This window comes from Rhinoraja longicauda, chromosome 4 (assembly GCF_053455715.1).
Source record: "Rhinoraja longicauda isolate Sanriku21f chromosome 4, sRhiLon1.1, whole genome shotgun sequence".
NCBI lineage: Eukaryota > Metazoa > Chordata > Chondrichthyes > Rajiformes > Arhynchobatidae > Rhinoraja > Rhinoraja longicauda.
Window position 1 is genome coordinate 86,561,050 of NC_135956.1, and position 22,930 is coordinate 86,583,979.

Here is a 22,930-nt window from a genome sequence, read left to right on the forward strand (position 1 = left end):
TACTATCTGTGGAATTCTATGCCTCAGAGGGCAGTGGAGGCCAATTCTCTGAATACATTCAAGACAGAGCTAGATAGAGCGGAGTCAGGGGGTATGGGGAGAAAGCAGGAATGGGGTACTGATTGAGAATGATCAGCCATGATCACATTGAATGGCGGTGCTGGCTCGAAGGGCCGAATGGCCTACTCCGGCACCTATTGTCTATTGTCTATCTCCGACTACATCCTATCTTTGTCCTGCCCCCTCCCCTGACATCAGTCCGAAGAAGGGTCTCGACCTGAAACGTCACCCTTTCCTTCTCTCCCGAGCTGCTGCCTGACCTGTTGAGTTACTCCAGCATTTTGTGAAATAAATACCTTTGATTTGTACCAGCATCTGCAGTTATTTTCTTACACTAAGGATTAATTAATGTTCACGCCACCCATCAAATTCGTAGCATTGGGAATCACACTGAGTTGAGAGTCACGAGATCTTGCTCAGTTCAGTTCTGTTTTATTGTCATGTGTTTATTGTCACAATTTATACAGTGAAGAGCTTTTTTTGTTGTTGCTTGCTTTCCAGTCAGCAGAAAGACAAACATGATTACAATCGAGCCATTTACAGTGATAAGGGAAATGTGTCGGAAGGAACTGCAGATGCTGGTTTAAACCGAAGATAGACACAAAATGCTGGAGTAACTCAGTGGGACAGGCAGCATTCTCTGGACAAATGGAATGGGTGACGTTTCGGGTCGAGACCCGACTAACGTTTCGTGCAAGGTAAAGCCAGCAAAGTCCGATCAAGGATAGTCCGAGTGTCACCAAAGAGGTAGATAGTAGTAGTGCGGCACGGTGGCGCAGTGGTAGAGTTGCTGCCTTACAGCGAATGCAGCGCCGGAGACTCAGGTTCGATCCTGACTACGGGCGCCGTCTGTACGGAGTTTGTACGTTCTCCCCGTGACCCGCGTGGGTTTTCCCCAAGATCTTTGGTTTCCTCCCACACTCCAAAGATGTCCAGGTATGTAGGTTAATTGGCTGGGCAAATGTAAAAATTGTCCCTAGTGGGTGTAGGATAGTGTTAGGGGATCACTGGGCGGTGCGGACCCGGTGGGCCGAAGGGCCTGTTTCTGTGCTGTATCTCTAAAAAAATCAAAAAAAATCTAGTTCAGCACTGCTCTCTGGTTGTGGTAGGATGATTCAGTTGCCTGAAGTTTACATTGTAGTGCCATTGTATTCTTTCAATTTCCAGCATCTGGGCATTTATTGTTCAACCCCACTGTCCTTGAGAAGGTGGGGATGATCTGATACCTTGAGCCACTGCAGTCCTTCTGGTGAAAGCACTCCATCGAGCTATTTGGGAGGGATTCTAGGATTTAGTCTGAATGATGATGAAGGACTAGGGACATGTTTCCTAGTCAGGGTAATGGTCAGGGTGGACTGTTAAACTCCAGGTGATGGTGTCCCTATGTGCCTGATGCTCTTGTCCTTGAGTTCACAAAGTATTGTCGGAAAAGCCCCGGCAAGTAACTGCAGTTCATTTTGCAGATGCTACGCATTGCAGCCACTTTTCTGCTGGCAACGAGGGAATTAATTTTTGGGGGATGGTGGGGTCTCCAGTTAAGTGGGCTGCTGAGATGTCAGTAAGGTTCAATCATTCAGCAAATGTGGGTGGTTGGGGGGGGTGTGTTAATCTACAGCAATCCCAACTTGATGGTGAAAAAACGTGAACGTTAGGAGATATGTCACTTGCCTCATTATATCTGGCCACTGATCTGCATATGTGGTTGCAATATTTACATGGTTGGTCGAATTAAGTATCTGGTCAGTGGTGACCAGATACCTAATTTTATTGATTGGGATGCAGCAATGAATATCAGATACGTAGTTAGATTCTTCCTTTTATTTATAGAGATGGCCTTTGCCTGACACTTTTGACATGAAAGGTATTTGTCATTTGTCAACCCACTGAATGTCGTCCGGGTATTTATTTCACAAAATGCTGGAGTAATTCAGCAGGTCTGGCAGCATCTCAGGAGAGAAGGAATGGGTGATGTTTCGGGTCGAGACCCTTCTTCTGAAGAAGGGTCTCGACCCGAAACGTCACCTATTCCTTTTCCCCAGAAATGCTGTCTGACCCGCCACTTTAGCTGATCCAGCTTTTTGTGTCTATCTTCAGTTTAAACTAACATTGGCAGTTCCTACACCTTTCCATTTTATAGGTCGGAAAAATTCTCAGCTGTTGATTCCTGTTAAGAGTTCACCATTATTTATGTGGTTGGACTGTTGCACACTGATTGATGTACGTCGTGTAAGATCACTAAACTCTGTCCTGTGGCATATGGTCCTGTGTTGCATTTTTATTAGAGTGGCATCTGATCATTTTTTTGGTACACCTGCCGTTGATCCTGGCAAAGCCTCTGCCATCATTGAACCAGCGTTAATCCCAGGCTTAATAGTAATTGTAAAATAAGGACTCGTTTTTTAAGTACATTTCATCTTGCCCTCAGTCACCGCAATACTTTTAAGAAAGTGAAGAATTCATGCCTTATTGACTGCTTGAATTCACCATAGAGCATTAGGACTGATAATTTAAAGCACATCGCTTTCAAGAGAGAGCTATTTAGAGCTCTTAATGATAGCGGAGTCAGGGGGTACGGGGAGAAGGCAGGCATGGGGTACTGATTGTGGATGATCAGCTATGATCATGGTGACTGGCTGTGCTGGCTCAAAGGGCCGAATGGCCTACTCCTGCACCTATTGTTTATTGTCTATTGTCTATTTTAATCATGTGATAATTGTTAATTCAATGCCAAATTGTGCCACTTGCCCCAAAGGGTACATTTATGTTCCTGAACTACAGCCAAAACGGTACACGATAGTGCAACAATTTTAGGCCCACCTTACTCACCGTCGTCCCTTTGGTGCCAATGGAAGAGGTTTCATTGAAATCGGTGTTATATTTTTAAAGCTATTCACATTTTAAAGTTTAAATCTATCTCCTAGGGAGGGAGGAGGGAGGGAGGGAGGGTGGAGGATAAGGGGGGTTGAGGGGGATGGAGTGGGGGGGAGGGGAGAGGAGGGGGGTTGGAGGGAGGGGGGAAGGGGAGTGGGGGAGGAGAGGGGAGGGTGGGAGGAGAGGGTGCTGCACCAACGCAGGAGAGGTTTGGGCCCAACGGGTCAATAGGCAATAGACAATAGGTGCAGGAGGAGGCCATTCGGCCCTTCGAGCCAGCACCGCCATTCAATGTGATCATGGCTGATCATTCTCAATCAGTACCCCGTTCCTGCCTTCTCCCATACCCCCTGACTCCGCTATCCTTAAGAGCTCTATCCAGCTCCCTCTTGAATGCCCTTGGTCCACTTGGTCAAATATGTACTGAAAACTGCACAATGAAATTCTTACTTGCAACAACACAACAGGTGTGTAAACACGGTACTTATCGATGACATAATAAACAAAAGTTCATAATAAATTAAAAACCCTAGTATTAGTGCAAAAAAAGGCAGAAGTCCTCAGTGCAAACAAGACGGTTTGTAGTTCATAGCTAGTGTTTGTAGTATTCAAGAATCTGTTGGTTGAATTGAATTGAATACATTTTATTAGCCAATTATGTATACATACCAGGAATTTGCCTTGGTGCTTTGCTTGCAAGTAACAACACGACATACAGTAAACAATTGAGAGCAAAACATTATAACTTAAGCATGTGAAGAATGAAATAAAATAACAGAGCAAAAGGAGGCTACAGAATTTTGGTTGGGAAGATGCTGTTCTTCAATCCATGGGTCACATTTTTCAGACTCTGATACGTTCTTCCTGATAGCAGGTGTGAAATTAGTGTCTGACCAGGGTGGTGTGGCTGGCTACCTCTTTGAGGCAGTGCCTCCTCTCGATCTCTTCGACAGGGCGGCACGGTAGCGCAGCGGTAGAGTTGCTGCTTTACAGCGAATGCAGCGCCGGAGACTCAGGTTCGATCCTGACTACGGGTGCTGCACTGTAAGGAGTTTGTACGTTCTCCCCGTGACCTGCGTGGGTTTTCTCCGAGATCTTCGGTTTCCTCCCACACTCCAAAGACGTACAGGTATGTAGGTTAATTGGCTGGGTAAATGTTAAAAAAATTGTCCCTAGTGGGTGTAGGATAGTGTTAATGTACGGGGATCACTGGGCGGCACGGACTTGGAGGGCCGAAAAGGCCTGTTTCCGGCTGTATATATATGATATGATATGATAGTACCTGTGACGTAACTGGATGGTATCCACCGCTTTTTGTAATCTCCTTTGTTGCTGGACATTCGAGTTGCCAACCAGACTGTGATGCAACCAGTCAATGCACTTTCTACCGTACACCTATAGAAATTCAAGAGAGTTATTGAGGGCGTGCAGCGTAGGTTTACTAGGTTAATTCCAGGAATGGCGGGACTGTCATATGTTGAAAGACTGGAGCGACTGGGCTTGTATACACTGGAATTTAGAAGGATGAGAGGAGATCTTATCGAAACGTATAAGATTATTAAGGGGTTGGACACGTTAGAGGCAGGAAACATGTTCCCAATGTTGGGGGAGTCCAGAACAAGGGGCCACAGTTTAAGAATAAGAGGTAGGCGATTTAGAACTGACCTTTTCAGTCAGAGAGTTGTGAATCTGTGGAATTCTCTGCCTCAGAAGGCAGTGGAGGCCAATTCTCTTAATGCATTCAAGAGAGAGCAAGATAGAGCTCTTAAGGATAGTGGAGTCAGGGGGTATGGGGAGAAGGCAGGAACGGGGTACTGATTGAGAATGATCAGCCATGATCACATTGAATGGCGGTGCTGGCTCGAAGGGCCGAATGGCCTCCTCCTGCACCTATTGTCTATTGTCTATCCGTCGACATATTGAATCTCCTCAATCCTCTAAGGAAGTACAGGCATTGAAGCAATCATAAAGAAAGCCATCAATGTACTGGGCAAAGGACAAATCTTCAGAGATATGCATGCGCAGGGACTTCAAGTTGTTGACTCTCTTGATCGCCAACCTGTTGATGAAGATAGGTTTGTGGATTTATTTTGCACAAGATAGGTCCTTCCTCTTCAAAAACAGAAAAACCAGTTCCTTGGTTTCACTGACGGTGAGAGCAAGGTTGTTTTTCTGGCTCCATTCATTCAGATGATCAACATTCCTCCTTTACTCTGAACTCTCTCGTATATTCTGACTCATTATTACCCAGAATTGATGAGATGGAAAACTAAATCTTTTGCTGCCTGCTGTCCCCTAAGTGTTTTTAGTTTTGTGTGTGATGGTACACGTAGTTCTGCTATAGAACAAATTGGATCCAACATGATCGATGAATTAGGGAACTTTATTTGTATTACGCAAGCCTGATCTATATACTAAAACTCTCGTTTGTTTGTTTGTTTGTTTGTTCCTGAACTACAGCCAAAACGGCACACGATAGCGCGACAATTTTAGGCCCACCTTACTCACTGTCTAATGGAAGAAGTTTCATTGAAATCAGTGTTATATATTTAAAGTTATTCACATTCTAAAGTTTAAATCTATCTCCCAGGGCGAGAGGGGGCAGGGAGGGAGGGAGGGGGGGAGGGAGGGAGAGGGCAGGAGAGATGATAAGGGGGGTTGAGGGGGATGGGGGGGGAGGGGGAGGGGAGGGAGAGGGGAGGGGGAGGGGAGGGGGAAGGAGGGAGGGAGTGGGGGAGAGGGGAGAGGGGAGGAGAGGGTGCTGCACCAATGCAGTAAATGGATAGCATTGTCTCTTTACAACTCAGCTACTTCTGTCAGTGTAGGAGGTCAATGTAATTGTTAAGCGATTGCTTCTATCGACACTTGGGTAATATTACTCCATTAAACAATTCAACATAAAGCCTTTTAGTACTTTAGTTAGCAGTAACAAAAAATGATTTATAGATATTAAAAAGACCCTTATTTTGAAAATCCTGCAGGAAAAAAATAACTGTGTCTGAAACTGTATTGGGCCTTATGGCCCCTAGCCCCCCCCCTTTCCCCATTGTCCCAGTTGTTTTTATAACACTATTTTCCAAAACATCAGGTATCTTTGGAATGCAACTCTAGCGTAATAGCAGAACTATCTGTGCGACTTTGTAATTATATTTTAGTACCAAAGAAAGATCAGTCCCTGAAGGAGACCAGTATGTTTTTCAACTGAGCTAAGTAGATAGACAATAGATGCAGGAGGAGGCCATTCGGCCCTTCGAGCCAGCACCGCCATTCAATGTGATCATGGCTGATCATTCTCAATCAGTACCCCGTTCCTGCCTTCTCCCCATAACCCCTGACTCCGCTATCCTTAAGAGCTCTATCTAGCTCTCTCTTGAATGCATTCAGAGAATTGGCCTCCACTGCCTTCTGAGGCAGAGAATTCCACAGATTCACAACTCTCTGACTGAAAAAGGTTTTCCTCATCTCAGTTCTAAATGGCCTACCCCTTATTCTTAAACTGTGTCCCCTGGTTCTGGACTCCCCCAACATTGGGAACATGTTTCCTGCCTCTAACGTGTCTAACCCCTTAATAATCTTATACGTTTCGATAAGATCTCCTCTCATCCTTCTAAATTCCAGTGTATACAAGCCTAGTCGCTCCAGTCTATCAATATATGACAGTCCCGCCATTCCGGGAATTAACCTAGTAAACCTACACTGCACTCCCTCAATAGCAAGAATATCCTTCCTCAAATTTGGAGACCAAAACTGCACACAGATGTTACCACAACAAGAAGGTGAAACTGGTGCAAACGCTTACAACGTCACTGAAGAACTCAGAGAAAATTGCAGTTAATTAGTAAACAAAGTATGTTTGCAGATGACCCCAGAATTAGTGGTTTAATGGACAGTTTAAAAAAAAAATCAAAGTTTACAACAGGATCTAGATCAGCTGGGAAGGTGGGCAAGGAAATGGTAAATAGGAAGGGTTTAGAAACATGGAAACATAGAAAAATAAATGCAGGAGTAGGGCATTCGGCCAGCACTGCCATTCAATATGATCATGGCTGATCATCTAAAATCAGTACCACGTTTCTGCTTTCTCCCCATATCCCTTGATTCCGTTAGCCCTAAGAGTTGTATCTGACTCTCTCTGGAATACATCCAGTGAATTGGCCTCCACTGCCTTCTGTGGCAGAGAATTCCACAGATTCACAACTCTCTGGATGAAAAGGTTTTTCCTCATCTCAGTCCTAAATAGCCTACCCCTTATTCTTAATCTGTGACCCTTGATTCTAGACTCCCCCCCCACAACATCGGGAACACTTTTTCCTGCATCTAGCCTGTTCAATCCCTTAAGAATTTTATGTTTCTACAAGATTCCCTCTCATCCTTCTAAATTCCAGTGAATCTAAGCCCAGTCGATCTATTCTTTCATCATATGTCAGTCCCGCCATCCTGGGAATTAACCTTGTGAACCTACACTGCACTCCCTCAATAGCACGAATGTCCTTCCTCAGATTAGGAGACCAAAACTGCACACAATACTCCAGGTGTGGTCTCACCAGGGCCCTGTACAACTGCAGTAGGACCTCCTTGCTCCTATACTCAAATCCTCTCGTTTTGGAAGAAGGGTTTAGAAGGCTATGGGCCAAAAGGGCAAATGAGACGAGCCCAGATGCCAACTTGGTCAGCATGGAAAAGTTGTGTTGAAGGACCTGTTCCCAAGCTGTCCAGTGTGCTGACTCTACAATAAGAGATGAAGCAGAGCAAAGTGTCGCTTTCCTTTTGGACTAATTATATTGATACAGGGTTAGTCCTTCAGTAAAAGTGCATGGTGTGAAAACATAGAAACATAGAAACATATAAAATAGGTGCAGGAGTAGGCCATTCGGCCCTTCGAGCCTGCACCGCCATTCAATATGATCATGGCTGATCATCCAACTCGGTATCCCGTACCTGCCTTCTCTCCATACCCCTGATCCCTTTAGCCACAAGGGCCACATCTAACTCCCTCTTAAATATAGCCAATGAACTGGCCTCAACTACATCCTGTGGCAGAGAATTCCACAGATTCACCACTCTCTGTGTGGAAGCTCATTACCATTTCATCACAACTAATCAATGACTTTTGCAAATCAGTTTCTCGGAAAGTATTACCAGCTCCACTCTGTTTCTTATTCTTGTAGGTTGTCGTGTGAATATCAGCAACATGATTCTCTCTTTGATGTTGTTGTACTGTGCAGAGTGATTTGCTCCTTATTTGAATGATAAATTGCAACCAGATGTCTAGAGGCAGCAGAAGACCAAGTTAATTAATGCACGTACAAACAATGCATTGTTTTCACAGGGAAGTTGTATCGTTCGCTGTTTAGAACAAAAATGGGTGTTGTGCTTGGTTGCTGCAATTGTGGGACTGTCATATGTTGAAAAACTTGAGCGACTAGGCTTGTATACACTGGAATTTAGAAGGATGAGAGGGGATCTTATCGAAACGTATAAGATTATTAAGGGGTTGGACATGTTAGAGGCAGGAAACATGTTCCCAATGTTGGGGGAGTCCAGAACCAGGGGCCACAGTTTAAGAATAAGGGGTAGGCCATTTAGAACAGAGATGAGGAAAAACTTTTTTAGTCAGAGAGTTGTGAATCTGTGGAATTCTCTGCCTCAGAGGGCAGTGGAGGCCAATTCTCTGAATACATTCAAGAGAGAGCTAGATAGAGCTTTTAAGGATAGCGGAGTCAGGGGGTATGGGGAGAAAGCAGGAACGGGGTACTGATTGAGAATGATCAGCCATGATCACATTGAATGGCGGTGCTGGCTCGAAGGGCCGAATGGCCTACTCCTGCACCTATTGTCTATTGTCTATTGTCAGAGAATCTCTGTGACATTATGAAGTGATTTTGATCGTACCGTGAACAAGATGAAACTTACAGCTGTTGAATGTGTAAGAACTCAACATGTGTCTTTACCTTTCTGTCCTGGGCCTCCTCCATTGTCAGAGTGAGGCCCAGTGCAAATTGGAGGAACAGCATTTCATATTTCGCTTGGGTAGCTTACACCCCAGCGGTATGAACATTGACTTCTCTAACTTCAAATAGCTCTTGCTTTCCCTCCCGAGCCCCTCTCCCATCCCACTTTATGGCCCCTTTCCCTCTCTCCATCCCCCTCCTCCTTCCCAGTTCTCCCACCAGTCTTACTGTCTCCGACTACATTCTATCTTTGTCCTGCCCCCTCCCCTGACATTAGTCTGATGAAGGGTCTCGACCCAAAACGTCACCCATTCCTTCTCTCCAGAGATGCTGCCTGTCCCGCTGAGTTACTCCAGCATTTTTTATGTGTCTTTACCTCTCAATTTGTATTGCTCAGGTCTTGACAATAATACAGATTTTACACAATATCCATCGAGGTAAGCTCATGAAAAGACCTTCCTTCACAACTCATTACAGTTAATGTGGTTAAGTACTATTCACTCATGGTTGCGTAGAAATGATGCAGGACATTTAACAGCCAAGTTTTGGCGAAAGAAGCAATAAAGCCAAATAGTTATTAGTAGACTTTAGCAAGGAATATCTCAGAGTTTTGTTCAATTTGCGGCATTTCCAAGATCTTGAATGCAGAAAAGAATTTGACAGCTTTTGAACTAACTCCCAAAGTGCCTCTGGAATTGAGAATGCCAAGACCTTGAGAGTTGACATTGTAGATATGTCCCCATCCACTTTAATGTAAACACATAGAAGGGATGCATTTTAATTTTCTTTTATATTGAGAATTGGTGTTTATCCATTTCTCTCAAATTTGTTAATAAATAGCACACACGGGAAATTAGAAGCTAAAGTAAAAGAATATATCAGAGAAAGGGATTAATGGGCAAATGAGATCAGAAAGGCCAGATAGATGAACTAGCCAGCTTCGAGGAGGATAATTTATCTCAGATAAATTTTGCTCATTTATCTGAGATAAATTGGACAGGGGGAAATGGGGTAAATTTTAGGGGTTACTAGACCAAGTGGACCCATTGGGCCCAAACCTCTCCCCTTCCCCTCTCCCCTTCCCCTCTCCCCTTCCCCTCTCCCCTTCCCCTCTCCCCTTCCCCTCTCCCCCTCCCCTCTCCCCCTCCCCTCACATTTAAAATGTGAATAACTTTAAAAATATAACACCGACTTCAATGAAACTTCTTCCATTAGCACTAAAGGGATGACGGTGAGTAAGGTGGGCCTAAAATTGTCGCGCTGTCGTGTACTATTTTGGTTGTAGTTCAGGAACAAACAAACAAGAGTTTCAGTATATAGATGTTTCACGGTCTAATTATACATGCATCATTATGAATTCACAGGTATTGCATTTAGAAAAATTCCACACATCATCCTTTAAAATCACAAGATTGTTGCTCTCCAGAGTTTCACTTAAGATCCCATTCTATATTTAGTATAAGACAATAATTGCAGATACTGGTACAAATTGAAGGTATTTATTCACAAAATGTTGGAGTAACTCAGCAGGTCAGGCAGCATCTCAGGAGAGAAGGAATGGGTGACGTTTCGGGTCGAGACCCTTCTTCATATTTGGAGCTTTTTCGAACAGAAGTTAAATAGCCGATTTATTTGGTTAGTATTTAGTCTCAAATGGCAAAGGTTGTATCAGTTATGAACATACATTAAAGTATTCATGCCTCACAAATAATTCAGGGCATGATCAACCAAGTGCCCTTAAAGGTTATGCCTTTCTTTGTTATTTGATAAAACTACAAATCTGTTTGAAGACAAGCGAGTTAGAATGGTTGATTTTGCCTTTCTGTTCGGTCTCTGAATATGCTTCAGTGTCTCCATTGAAGGCACCTTCACACGGACCCCTTTTTTTTGTTCCTTTGCACAAACCTGGAGCACTTGCACCTTATTAGCCAACGAATGGACTTGATTCCTTCCTTTTTTGGAAAAGAAGGATGCAAATTCAGAATGAGATCTCAAGTGAAATGTTAGAGGGTGGCAGTCATGTAATTTGAAGGCAGCTGTGCAAAATCAAAAGGTGGAGTGCTCTGTGATTTCTCTTGTTTGGGTAATGGCATATTCATCTGCATGCTGAGATTGAGTAGCATTCAAAGGACGTTGTGAGAACGTAGTATTCCTGCTTGAGAGACTGGATACTTGATTTGTGACTTCACCTCTGCTCTTTGTCATGGTGATGGAGACCCTCTCTTTAGAAACACAAAGCAATCAAAAGATTGCTGGGAATAGATTGCTGGTTAAGGTGTAACCTTTCCCAATTCATCTATTTGCTATAAAAATGCCGATTCACTCAAGGTGCTGTTTAATTACAGTTAAATTAGAACAAGGCCAGTTTGAAGGGGGGGGGGGGGGGGGGTCTTTGATGTTGTGGTAGATATCCTCTCTTGAACACTCAGTTTAGATTAGAGATGCAGCGCGGAAACAAGGCCTTCGGCCTACCGAGTCCACACTGACCAGTGCTCCCCGCATACTAACGGTGGCGGCACGGTGGCGCAGCGGTAGAGTTGCTGCCTTGCAGCGAATGCAGTGCCGGGGACTCAGGTTCGATCCTGACTACGGGCGCCGTCTGTACGGAGTTTGCACGTTCTCCCCGTGACCTGCGTGGGTTTTCTCCGAGATCTTCGCTTTCCTCCCACACTCCAAAGACGTACAGGTATGTAGGTTAATTGACTGGGTAATTGTAAAATTTGTCCCTAGTGTGTGTAGGATAGTGTTAGTGTGCGGGGATCGCTGGGCGGTGCGGACTCGGTGGGCCGAAGGGCCTTCTTCCGTGCTATATCTCTAAATCTATAAAAAATCTAACACTATCCTACATGCACTAGGGCCAATTTTACATTTGTACCAAGCCAATTAAATTACAAACCTGTACGTCCTTGGAGTGTAGGAGGAAACCGAAAATCTTGGAGAAAACCCATGGCGGTCACGGGGAGAACATACAAACTCCGTACAGGCAGCACCCGTAGTCAGGATTGAACCCGGGTCTGGTGCTGTAAGGCAGTAGCTCTAGTGCTACGCCACCATGGCATTTTAATATTTTCACAGTACTTAATATTGACCTGATGAACAGGATAAGCATCTTTCTGTAGATAAATGGGTCCTGTAGTAGAAACAATGATAAGCCTCAAAATTAACTGTTTATAAAGCCAGCTACCTAGCCAGTCTAGTTTAGTTTAGTTTAGAGATACAGCGCTGAAACAGGCCCTTTCGGCCCACCGGGTCCACACCCACCAGCGATCCCCGCACATTAACACTATCCTATACCCACTAAGGACAATTTTTACATTTACCAAGCCAATTAACCTACATACCTGTACGTCTTTGGAGTGTGGGAAGAAACCGAAGATCTCGGAGAAAACCCACGCAGGTCACGGGGAGAACGTACAAACTCCGTACAGACAGCACCCGTAGTGGGGATCGAACCCGAGTCTCAGGCGCTGCATTCGCTGTAAGGCAGCAACTCTACCGCCGCGCCACCGTGATGCCAGAAATACTAATGTAATTAAGAATGTTGAAAAGATAGTTGGAAAGGAAATATACCCTCCTGATGTTTAATTTGACAAGTCCTTCTTTGCCAATATTCTTTTCCACTTGCCCTTCCTGTATTTAATTGATCGAGATGAACAACCAATGAGACCGAGGTACCAATGTTAGTGGGTAGAAATTGGAAACGGAAGGACTATTCTTTTGTCTTTGATTCTTGGCCAAATTGAGAGGCTGGCTGTCTTTCATTCAGAATGACCTCGCTATGAGTTTAAAGTCAGTGAAGACAAAGAAGGAGGTATGCAGGACTGAGTGGGTGAGCAGATTGAGGAAGATATTTACTTCCCAAAATGCTGGAGTAACTCAGCGGGTCAGGCAGCATCTCAGGAGAGAAGGAATGGGTGACGTTTTGGGTCGAGACCCTTCTTCAGATTGAGGAAGGTGATCAGAGGCCAATAATGGAGGATGCATCGTGGGTGCAGAGCGAGCAAAAGTTCAGAGGCTTGTTTGGAAATGGAGGGAAATGATAAAGAAGGGAAAAGGATTAAAAGGGCACCATTGACACCAGTGCCCAAGAGTAGTGACTAATGCCTCAATGACTATGGACCAGTGGCACTGACATTAGCAGTCAATGACACAACCAGTGATGCAATGCTCTGAGAGGTTGGTTATGGCATATATCGACTTCTATCTCAGCAACAGCCCGGATCCATTACAATTTGTCTATCACTATGATAGATCAACAGAGGATGCAATCTCGCTGGCTCTCCACTCTGCACTGGACCACTTGGACAATAATAACACATACGCCCGGCTGTTGTTCATAGGCCACAGGTCCAGGTTCAACACCATCATCCCCTGAAAACTTGTTACCGAGCTCGGGGAACTGGGTCTCTGTGCATCCTTTTGCAACGCCACTCTTTACTTCCTCCTCAACAGAACATAGTCAGCATGAATTGTCGAGAACACTTTATAGCCATCAGCACAGGGTACCTTAGGCTGTGTGCGTAGTCCCCTGCTCTACACGCTGTATACTCATGGCTGTGTAGCCAGGCACAGTGCCAAATCCATCATCAAATTCGCTGACGACGCTACCATTGTTGGACAAATTGCAGATAATGATCAATCAAAGTATAGGAGGGATATAGAAGAAAATAACTGCAGATGCTGGTACAAATCGAAGGTATTTATTCACAAAATGCTGGAGTAACTCAGCAGGTCAGGCAGCATCTCAGGAGAGGAATGGGTGACGTTTCAGGTCGAGACCATTCTTCAGACTGAAGAAGGGTCTCGACCCGAAACGTCACCAAGTATAGGAGGGAGATCGATCGTCTGATTGGCGCCAGAACAACAACCTTGCTCACAACGTCAGTAACACCGAGGAACTGATTGTTCACTTTGGAAGAGGAAGGCTGAGGATCCACAAACCTGTCTTCATCAATGGTGAGTGGTGGAGAGAATCAACAATTTCAAGTCCCTGGGCATTTGAAGATCTGTCCTGGATCCAGCATGTTGTTGCAATCGTAAAGAAAGCCCATCAACGCCTCTGCTTCCTTAGAAGATTGAGGAGATTCGGTACGTCGATGAATATTCTTTTGGACTTCTACAGGCGTACGGCAGGAAGCATATTGACTGGTTGCATCACGGTTTGGTTCAGCAAGTCGAAGGTCTAGGAATGAAGATTACAAAAGGTGGTGAACACTGCCCGGCCCATCACCCAGTGGTCTCCCCACCATTGAAGGCACTGTCTCAAAAAGGCAGCTGCCATTATCAAAGGACCCATCCCACCCTGGCAATACTCTCGTTCACTCCTGCCATCTTGAGAAACGTTTATGTCCGAAAACTGTAACGTTCAGGTACAATAGACAATAGACAATAGGTGCAGGAGGAAGCCATTCGGCCCTAACCAGCATCGCCATTCAATGTGATCATGGCTGATCATTCTCAATCAGTACCCTGAGGGTATAGGGAGAGCCTCTTCTCAACAAGCATCAGGCTATTGAATACTGCGAGCTCCAAATAAACTATGAACTACCTGGCCAGAGTGTAATCATCTTTGAAGATTAAAATTATCACTGGATATTTACCCAATGTTGTTACAATTTCTACCCGGTTTTCATTTGGCATTCCCGATTGCTAAGCGGCTTGATCATGTACATAGTCCCTGAATTGCTGATCATTTTTAATTAAAAAAAAACATAGTTTCCATAGTAATATATGTTTTATATATATATCTGCAATAGTTATGAATTCAGACTCACTGTGATGGATGTTTCTTGTTTTGTTTTGTGTTGGTTTGTGGTTGTGTGTGTAATTGCTTATTTTATTGCTCTTATTGTTGGACTGTGGGTGACGAAATCTCGTCCAAAAGACTTTGTTTTTTTTGGATGACAATAAAGGTAATTCTGATTCTGATTCTGAGATTTATTGAGGAAATAAATTCCCATCGATTCTAAATGTAAAATTTATCCCTGCCCATGCTCCGGACTTCCCATGTCCTGAATCACTTGATGGCCCAGAAAGGAATTGTAGATATCAATATAAGTCACTAAGCCATATTGCGGCCAGATTGACCTCGAACAACTAATCTCTAATGAAATCTTCCATACTTCACTTTCTGGTAATAGCTAGAGAAATGTTATTTCTTTGGTTATCTTTATGTCTTAATGCCCTTAACCAAAAGGATTGGCAGTCAGTTTGGTGGTGATAGTGTCAAAAGTTGTCTCTTTTTATTAATAGAATGGCAAGACCAAGTCTTTAAAACTACTGAAGATTTCTACAGATGTTGAACTGAACTTTCATCAGATTTATAAAGAGCTGCAAATGGCATTTTTCAACACTTCAGAGCAAAAGGAATGAAATTCCAATTTGCAATGTTTTTAAGTAATAATGGCCTTTACTTCAAACATACTACGGGAATACCACAAAGCAAACCTGGAATTCTCTGCCTTATATGTTTCGATAGAGCTCTTAAGGATAGCGGAGTCAGGGGGTTTGGGGAGAAGGCAGGAACGGGGTACTGATTGAGAATGATCAGCCATGATCACATTGAATGGCGGTGCTGGCTCGAATTGCCTCCTCCTGCACCTATTGTCTATTGTTTCTCCCTCTTGATTTGCTATTCTTGGTTTTAGCTGGTTTCTGATATGGAACACATCATTCAAAGTATTTAGGTAGAGTTTTTTTTTCCCCAGCCACGCTTTATTTCCCCTGCCTGCTATTGTGGATCGTATCGTGTCACATGGCTACAGGGAAGACTTAAAGAAATATGAAATGAAGTGAAGCAGTTGAATTGTAAAATGGTTGCAGCCTTGTTTCAGTGCACATTTGAGAGCACCTAGAATTCTAAAGTATTAAACAACTACTCCACCAGAATGTGATAGGCATGTGGTTTTGAAAAACGATTCCAATGAAACTGGTCAGGAGTCTGAAATCCATGATCTCCAGGTTCAGGAACAGCGTCTTCCAGGCTATTGAACACTATGAACTACAAACTAAATCTGTGGAATTCTCTGCCTCAGAAGGCAGTGGAGGCCAATTCTCTGAATGCATTCAAGAGAGAGCTAGATAGAGCTCTTAAGGATAGCGGAGTCAGGGGGTATGGGGAAAAGGCAGGAACGGGGTACTGATTGAGAATGATCAGCCATGATCACATTGAATGGTGGTGCTGGCTCAAAGGGCCGAATGGCCTCCTCCTGCACCTATTGTCTATTGTCATACATTTTATAAAAGTAAAATATTGTAAACCCTGGAAATCTGAAATTAAAGCAGAAAGATTCAGAAACACTCAGCAGGTCAGGCAGCATCTAAGAGGGGAATGTTTAACAATCAAAATTAACCCGATCACTGCCAAGTTTCTTTTAGCTATTGGCCATGACTCGGGGGTGGCACTGAACAGGTTAATGACCTTTCATGATTTTGCAATCTGATCTGCCAAATACTTTCAACATTTTTTATTTTCAGTTTTAGGTGTTTAGGCGTACTGTAATTGATGCTCAAGACTGTATTTTAGATCAGTACCAGTTAAAACTATGAGTTTATGATAGAATATATTCCTTTATTCGTCCCACACCAGGGTAATTTACAGTGTTACAGCAGCAAAGTGGATAGCATGTGATCATTCATTGAGTTTCACATGGTAGTTAGACTCAGTTCTTCTGTGTTAAGGAAGAGGAAATTTTTCTTTGATTGCTTGTTCTTCTGCTCATATTTAAAGTGCCTGACGATGGTCAAATTAGGAAGTTAGTGTCAAGTTAGGAACAGGGGACATACAACGAGATCTGGGTGTCCTAGTGCATCAGTCACTGAAAGGAAGCATGCAGATACAGCAGGCAGTGAAGAAAGCCAATGGAATGTTGGCCTTCATAACAAGAGGAGAAAAGATGTCCTTCTGCAGTTGTACAGGGCCCTAGTGAGACCGCACCTGGAGTATTGTGTGCAGTTTTGGTCTCCAAATTTGAGGAAGGATATTCTTGCTATTGAGGGCGTGCAGCGTAGGTTTACTAGGTTAATTCCCGGAATGGCGGGACTATCATGTGTTGAAAGACTGGAGCGACTAGGCTTGTATACACTGGAATTTAGAAGGATGAGAGGAGATCTTATCGAAACGTATAAGATTATTAAGGGTTTGGACACGTTAGAGACAGGAAACATGTTCCCAATGTTGGGGGAGTCCAGAACAAGGGGCCACAGTTTAAGAATAAGGGGTAGGCCATTTAGAACTCAGATGAGGAAAAACCTTTTCAGTCAGAGAGTTGTGAATCTGTGGAATTCTCTGCCTCAGAAGGCAGTGGAGGCCAATTCTCTGAATGCATTCAAGAGAGAGCTAGATAGAGCTCTTAAGGATAGCGGAGTCAGGGGGTATGGGGAGAAGGCAGGAATGGGGTACTGATTGAGAATGATCAGGCATGATCACATTGAATGGTGGTGCTGGATTGAAGGACCAAATGGCCTCCTCCTGCACCTATTGTCTATTGTCTATTGTCTAACCAAGAAATTGTTAATGGAACGCATCATCACAAAGTCTTTGGACAACAGGAACTTGGTCATGTGGCCCGGTGGCATCTCAGGGATTCTTTAGAGTCTGTACCTTTTAAAGAGGTGAATAAACGGTTAAGAGGTATTTGGAATGAAATCCACCTTCCACATCATTTTGCTAAACACTCACCTTTACCACTCTTTGTATTCCATCTTACAAAAGTTGCCCATCATGATTTATCTTTGGATAATTTGAAAAACATTAGAACAAATGTTCTGGAATTCCTTCCTTAAACTTAAAAATAAATCATTTTCTCTCTTCGAACATGAATTTTAAGTTTAAATAATATCTGTCCTATAGTTGCCATAACTTGCTTATTACAACATGAGAGGCTATGTGTTCCATGCCAACTCCCAGCACAATGATCCTGGCCCATTCTACAGGGCCCTAGTGAGACCGCACCTGGAATACTGTGTGCAGTTTTGGTCTCCAAATTTGAGGAAGGATATTCTTGCTATTGAGGACGTGCAGCGTAGGTTTACTAGGTTAATTCCCGGAATGGCGGGACTGTCATATGTTGAAAGACTGGAACGACTAGGCATGTATACACTGGAATTTAGAAGGATGAGAGGAGATCTTATCGAAACATATAAGGTTATTAAGGGGTTGGACACGTTAGAGGCAGGAAACATGTTCCCAATGTTGGGGGAGTCCCGAACCAGGGGCCACAGTTTAAGAATAAGGGGTATGCCATTTAGAACGGAGATGAGGAAAAACTTTTTCAGTCAGAGAGTTGTAAATCTGTGGAATTCACTGCCTCAGAAGGCAGTGGAGGCCAATTCCCTGAATGCATTCAAGAGAGAGCTAGATAGAGCTCTTAAGGATGGCGGAGTCAGGGGGTATGGGGAGAAGGCAGGAACGGGGTACTGATTGAGAATGATCAGCCATGATCACATTGAATGGTGGTGCTGGCTCGAAGGGCCGAATGGCCCACTCCTGCCCTTATTGTCTATTGTCTATTGCATGCTCATCAACACCTCTTGATTATTTTACCACTCACCTGCACTGAGGGTGTGTGTGTGTGTGTGTGTGTGTGTGTGTGTGTGTGTGTGTGTGTGTGTGTGTGTGTGTGTGTGTGTGTGTGTGTGTGTGTGTGTGTGTGTGTGTGAGGGGAGGGGTCAGTATTAATGTTTTAATCACCAACACTTTAAAACAAAACAAGCTATCAGACTTAGTTTATGAGAGATGTTGCACTTGAAGAATGCTTCATTGACTGTAGAAGGTTTAAAGGTATCGTGAAAGGGAAATTTGCAAGGTGCTGTACAAATGGATGTCTCCCTTTCCGTTATATTTCAATTAGCTGATGGTTGCTTCAATTCAATTTTTGTTTGAATGAAGCTTTTCTATGAATGTTTCAAAGCTTTGCCGCTCGTAATGATCACATTTGTGAAGATTATAGCTCGTATCCAGAGCATGGAGAGAAAAAAAAAGGTTAGTTAAGGCAACGCTGAAATCACAAAGGAATCCTTAATATAGAGATTAGGTAAATGGCAAAATGCAAGAAGCTAATTGAAATCCTCTAATCTGGGACTTCAGTTGAAAGTGCTGCCTGATACCATAAGATTGCTGCTGCCGCTATGTGACTTTAAAGAACTCATCTAGCTAATCTGGTATTTAAAAGATAGGGTGAATTCATTCTAACAGATTTGAACATAACTGGTGTTCATGTTAAATTATAATAGGTTAAATAAAATTTTGCAAAATAATGTTAAAAAGCAGAATATTCTTTTAAATAAGATTAGGATATTTACTGTTTTAAAAAAAATCTCTCTCTCTCTCTCTCTCTCTCTCTCTCTCTCTCTCTCTCTCTCTCTCTCTCTCTCTCTCTCTCTCTCTCTCTCTCTCTCTCTCTCTCTCCCTCTCTCCCTCTCTCCCTCTCTCCTTCTCTCTCTCTCTCTCTCATTTCTTAAAGTTCAGTCCTGCATTGATCACTTCTTAATTAAAGAGCTTATCACGGGGTCATAGTCATACAACACAGGGCTTTTGGCTTACTGGGTCCATGCTGACCTGTTAAGTATCCACTGAGACTACTCGGATTTCCCTCCACTTGGTCTGCATCCTTCTATGCCTAGGCTTGGCTGAATACTTCTCAAATTTGTCCCTGCTTCCATCACTCCCTCAGTGCGTTTCAGATTCCAACCACCCTCTGGGTGAAAACAAAAGTCTTCCTCCAATCTCTTCTGAACTTCCAACCTCTGGTTCTGGAAAACTTTGTTGGTGGTGGGGGGGGGGGGGGGAAGGGGAAGGTTCTTTCTATCTCACACATTAGGGCGGCACAGTGTCGCAGCGGGTAGAGCCGCTGTCTCACATCGTCAGACACCCAGGTTTGATCTGGACCTCTGGTACCGTCAGCGTGGAGTTTGTGCATTCTCCCAGTGACCGCATGGGATTCCCAAGGACGTGTGGGTTTTTGTATAACAAAATAACTGCAGATGCTGGTACAAATCGAAGGTATTTATTCACAACATGCTGGAGCAACTCAGCAGGTCAGGCAGCATCTCAGGAGAGAAGGAATGGGTGACGTTTCGGGTCAAGACCCTTCTTCAGACTGATGTCAGGGGGGCAGGACAAAGGAAGGATATAGGTGGAGACAGGAAGATAGAGGGAGAACTGGGAAGGAGGAGGGGAAGAGAGGGACAGAGGAACTATCTAAAGTTGGAGAAGTCAATGTTCATACCACTGGGCTGCAAGCTGCCCAGGCGAAATATGAGGTGCTGTTCCTCCAATTTCCGGTGGGCCTCACTATGGCACTGGAGGAGGCCCATGACAGAAAGGTCAGACTGGGAATGGGAGGGGGAGTTGAAGTGCTCAGCCACCGGTAGATCAGATTGGCGGACGCGGACCGAGTGCAGGTGTTGAGGGAAGCGATCGCCGAGCCTGCGTTTGGTTTCGCCGATGTAAATAAGTTGACATCTGGAGCAGCGGATGCAATTGATGAGGTTGGAGGAGGTGCAGGTGAACCTCTGTCTCACCTGGAAAGACTGTTTGGGTCCTTGGATGGAGTTGGATGGTTTTTGTAGGTTAATTGGCCTCTGTAAATTAACCCTAGAGTGTAGGGAGTGGATGCAAAAGTGAGTTGACAAAAAAATTAGTGTGAACGGGTGATCAATGGTCAGCATGGATCCGGTGGGCCAAAGGGCCTGTTTTCGTGCTGTATCTCTAAAGCATCAATGTACAACATAATTGTCTGTGTGTAAAATCAGGTTCTGCCTCGGCCTTCTCTGCTGCAGGGAAAATAACCCAACCTATCCAGTCTCTCCTCACAACTGAAACGATCCATTCCAGACTACAATTCTATTGAACAATTATTAAGGGGTTGGACACGTTAGAGGCAGGAAACATGTTCCCAATGTTGGGGGAGTCCAGAACAAGGGGCCACAGTTTAAGAATAAGGGGGTAGGCCATTTAGAACTGAGATGAGGAAAAACCTTTTCAGTCAGAGAGTTGTGAATCTGTGGAATTCTCTGCCTCAGAATGCAGTGGAGGCCAATTCTCTGAATGCATTCAAGAGAGAGCTGGATAGAGCTCTTAAGGATAGCGGAGTTAGGGGGTATGGGGAGAAGGCAGGAACGGGGTACTGATTGAGAATGATCAGCCATGATCACATTGAATGGCGGTGCTGGCTCGAAGGGCCGAATGGCCTCCTGCACCTATTGTCTATTAAACACTTCAGCCATGACCCATCAATATTTGAACTATTTTACCCATATATTCTCGCCCCAGCTGATGAAGATAAATACTTTACATGTCTTCATGTATACTTAAGCTACCATTGCTGCCATCTTCAGGGATCCTTGGATTTGTACACAGGGGTCCTTCTGTCTTTGAGTTCTTCCTAGAGCCAGACCATTCATTATATTCTCTTGAAGTGCATCATCTCACACTTATCAGCCAAATTCCAGTCGCCAATACTTTGCTCGCCATACTATCTAAATCAATTCTGTCTTGTCTCCGCCGTCACCTACAACACAAATTATCATGTCATCACAGAACTTACATTCACATCTAAATTGTTAAACACCAAACTCTAAGGTACGCCACTGACCACAGGGTTCAATCACAAAAATAGCCATTCAGAATCCTCCTCCGCTCTTATTATCAAACCAGATTTGGATCCAAATTGCCAACCTACCCTGGATCCTGTGGGCTCCAACCTTTTGGACCAGTCTATGTTGGACCTTGTTTAAGGCCTTACTAAAGTCCTGATGCAGACTACATCAGTTATCCTGCCATCATCAATAGATTGGGTTACCACTGAAAAATTCAATCCAATTGGTCAGATAGGAACACACCCTAATAAAGTGATGCACATCCTCTTTGATTAATCCCTGCCTTTCCAAGTGTGGTTAATCTTGACCCTCAGAATTGTTTTTGCAATTGCCTCCCTGACATTAGACTCATGGGTCTTTAATTAAAAAGCTTATCACTGCTGCTCTTTTTGAATAAAGGTTTCACATTTACTATCCCTATCATTTGGCTCCACTTCTATGGCTGGCAAAGATGTTAAAATCTCTGTCAAGGTTCTCTTGTCTTCCACAGCAGCCTGTGACACATCATATTAGGGCTTGGTATTTAACCCATTTTAAGTCTGCTAATTCTCCCTTTTAATGAAAGTATCTCAAAATGTCATTGCTCCTCTCCTCCCTGAATTCTCCAACGATGATATCCTCCTTAATGAATACAAATGAGGAGCATTAATAGACAATAGACAATAGGTACAGGAGGAGGCCATTCAGCCCTTCGAGCCAGCACCGCCATTCAATGTGATCATGGCTGATCATTCTCAATCAGTACCCCGTTCCTGCCTTCTCCACATACCCCCTGACTCCGCTATCCTTAAGAGCTCTATCTAGCTCTCTCTTGAATGCATTCAGACAATTGGCCTCCACTGCCTTCTGAGGCAGAGAATTCCACAGATTCACAACTCTCTGACTGAAAAAGTTTTTCTTCATCTCAGTTCTAAATGGCCTATCCCTTATTCTTCAATAAGGTGGCCCTTGTTCTGGACTCCCCCAAAATTGGGAACCTTTTTCCTGCTTCTAATGTGTCCAACCCCTTAATAATCTTATACGTTTCGATAAGATCTCCTCTCATCCGTCTAAATTCCAGTGTATACAAGCCTAGTCGCTCCAGTCTTTCAACATACGACAGTCCCGCCATTCCGGGAATTAACCTAGTAAACCTACGCTGCACGCCCTCAATAGCAAGAATATCCTTCCTCAAATTTGGAGACCAAAACTGCACACAGTACTCCAGGTGCGGCCTCACTAGGGCCCTGTACAACTGCAGAAGGACCTCTTTGCTCCTATACTCAACTCCTCTTGTTATGAGGGCCAACATTCCATTGGCTTTATCAGCTCACCCATGTCCTCACAAACCCAGCGTTTGTCAATTTTGTTCGTAATGGCCCTACCGTTTCGCTGGTGTACACATTAAAAATCTCAGCTTTTCACATCAAAGTGATCTGAGTTAGCACTTTTCTATGGTTTGTATACAT

The 22,930-nt window shown here is 44.0% G+C and overlaps 1 protein-coding gene across 2 annotated transcripts in view; it reads left to right on the top strand.

Annotated features, from left to right (window-relative positions):
- Nucleotides 1–643: 643 nt before the first annotated feature.
- Nucleotides 644–22,930, top strand: part of LOC144592950 (transcriptional activator GLI3-like) — a 341,472-nt gene continuing 319,185 nt past the window's right edge. For both annotated transcript variants that reach the window (XM_078398314.1, XM_078398315.1), the window contains exon 1: nucleotides 644–758. The gene's annotated coding sequence lies outside the window, so the exon portion shown is untranslated. The remainder of the gene's footprint in view (nucleotides 759–22,930) is intronic.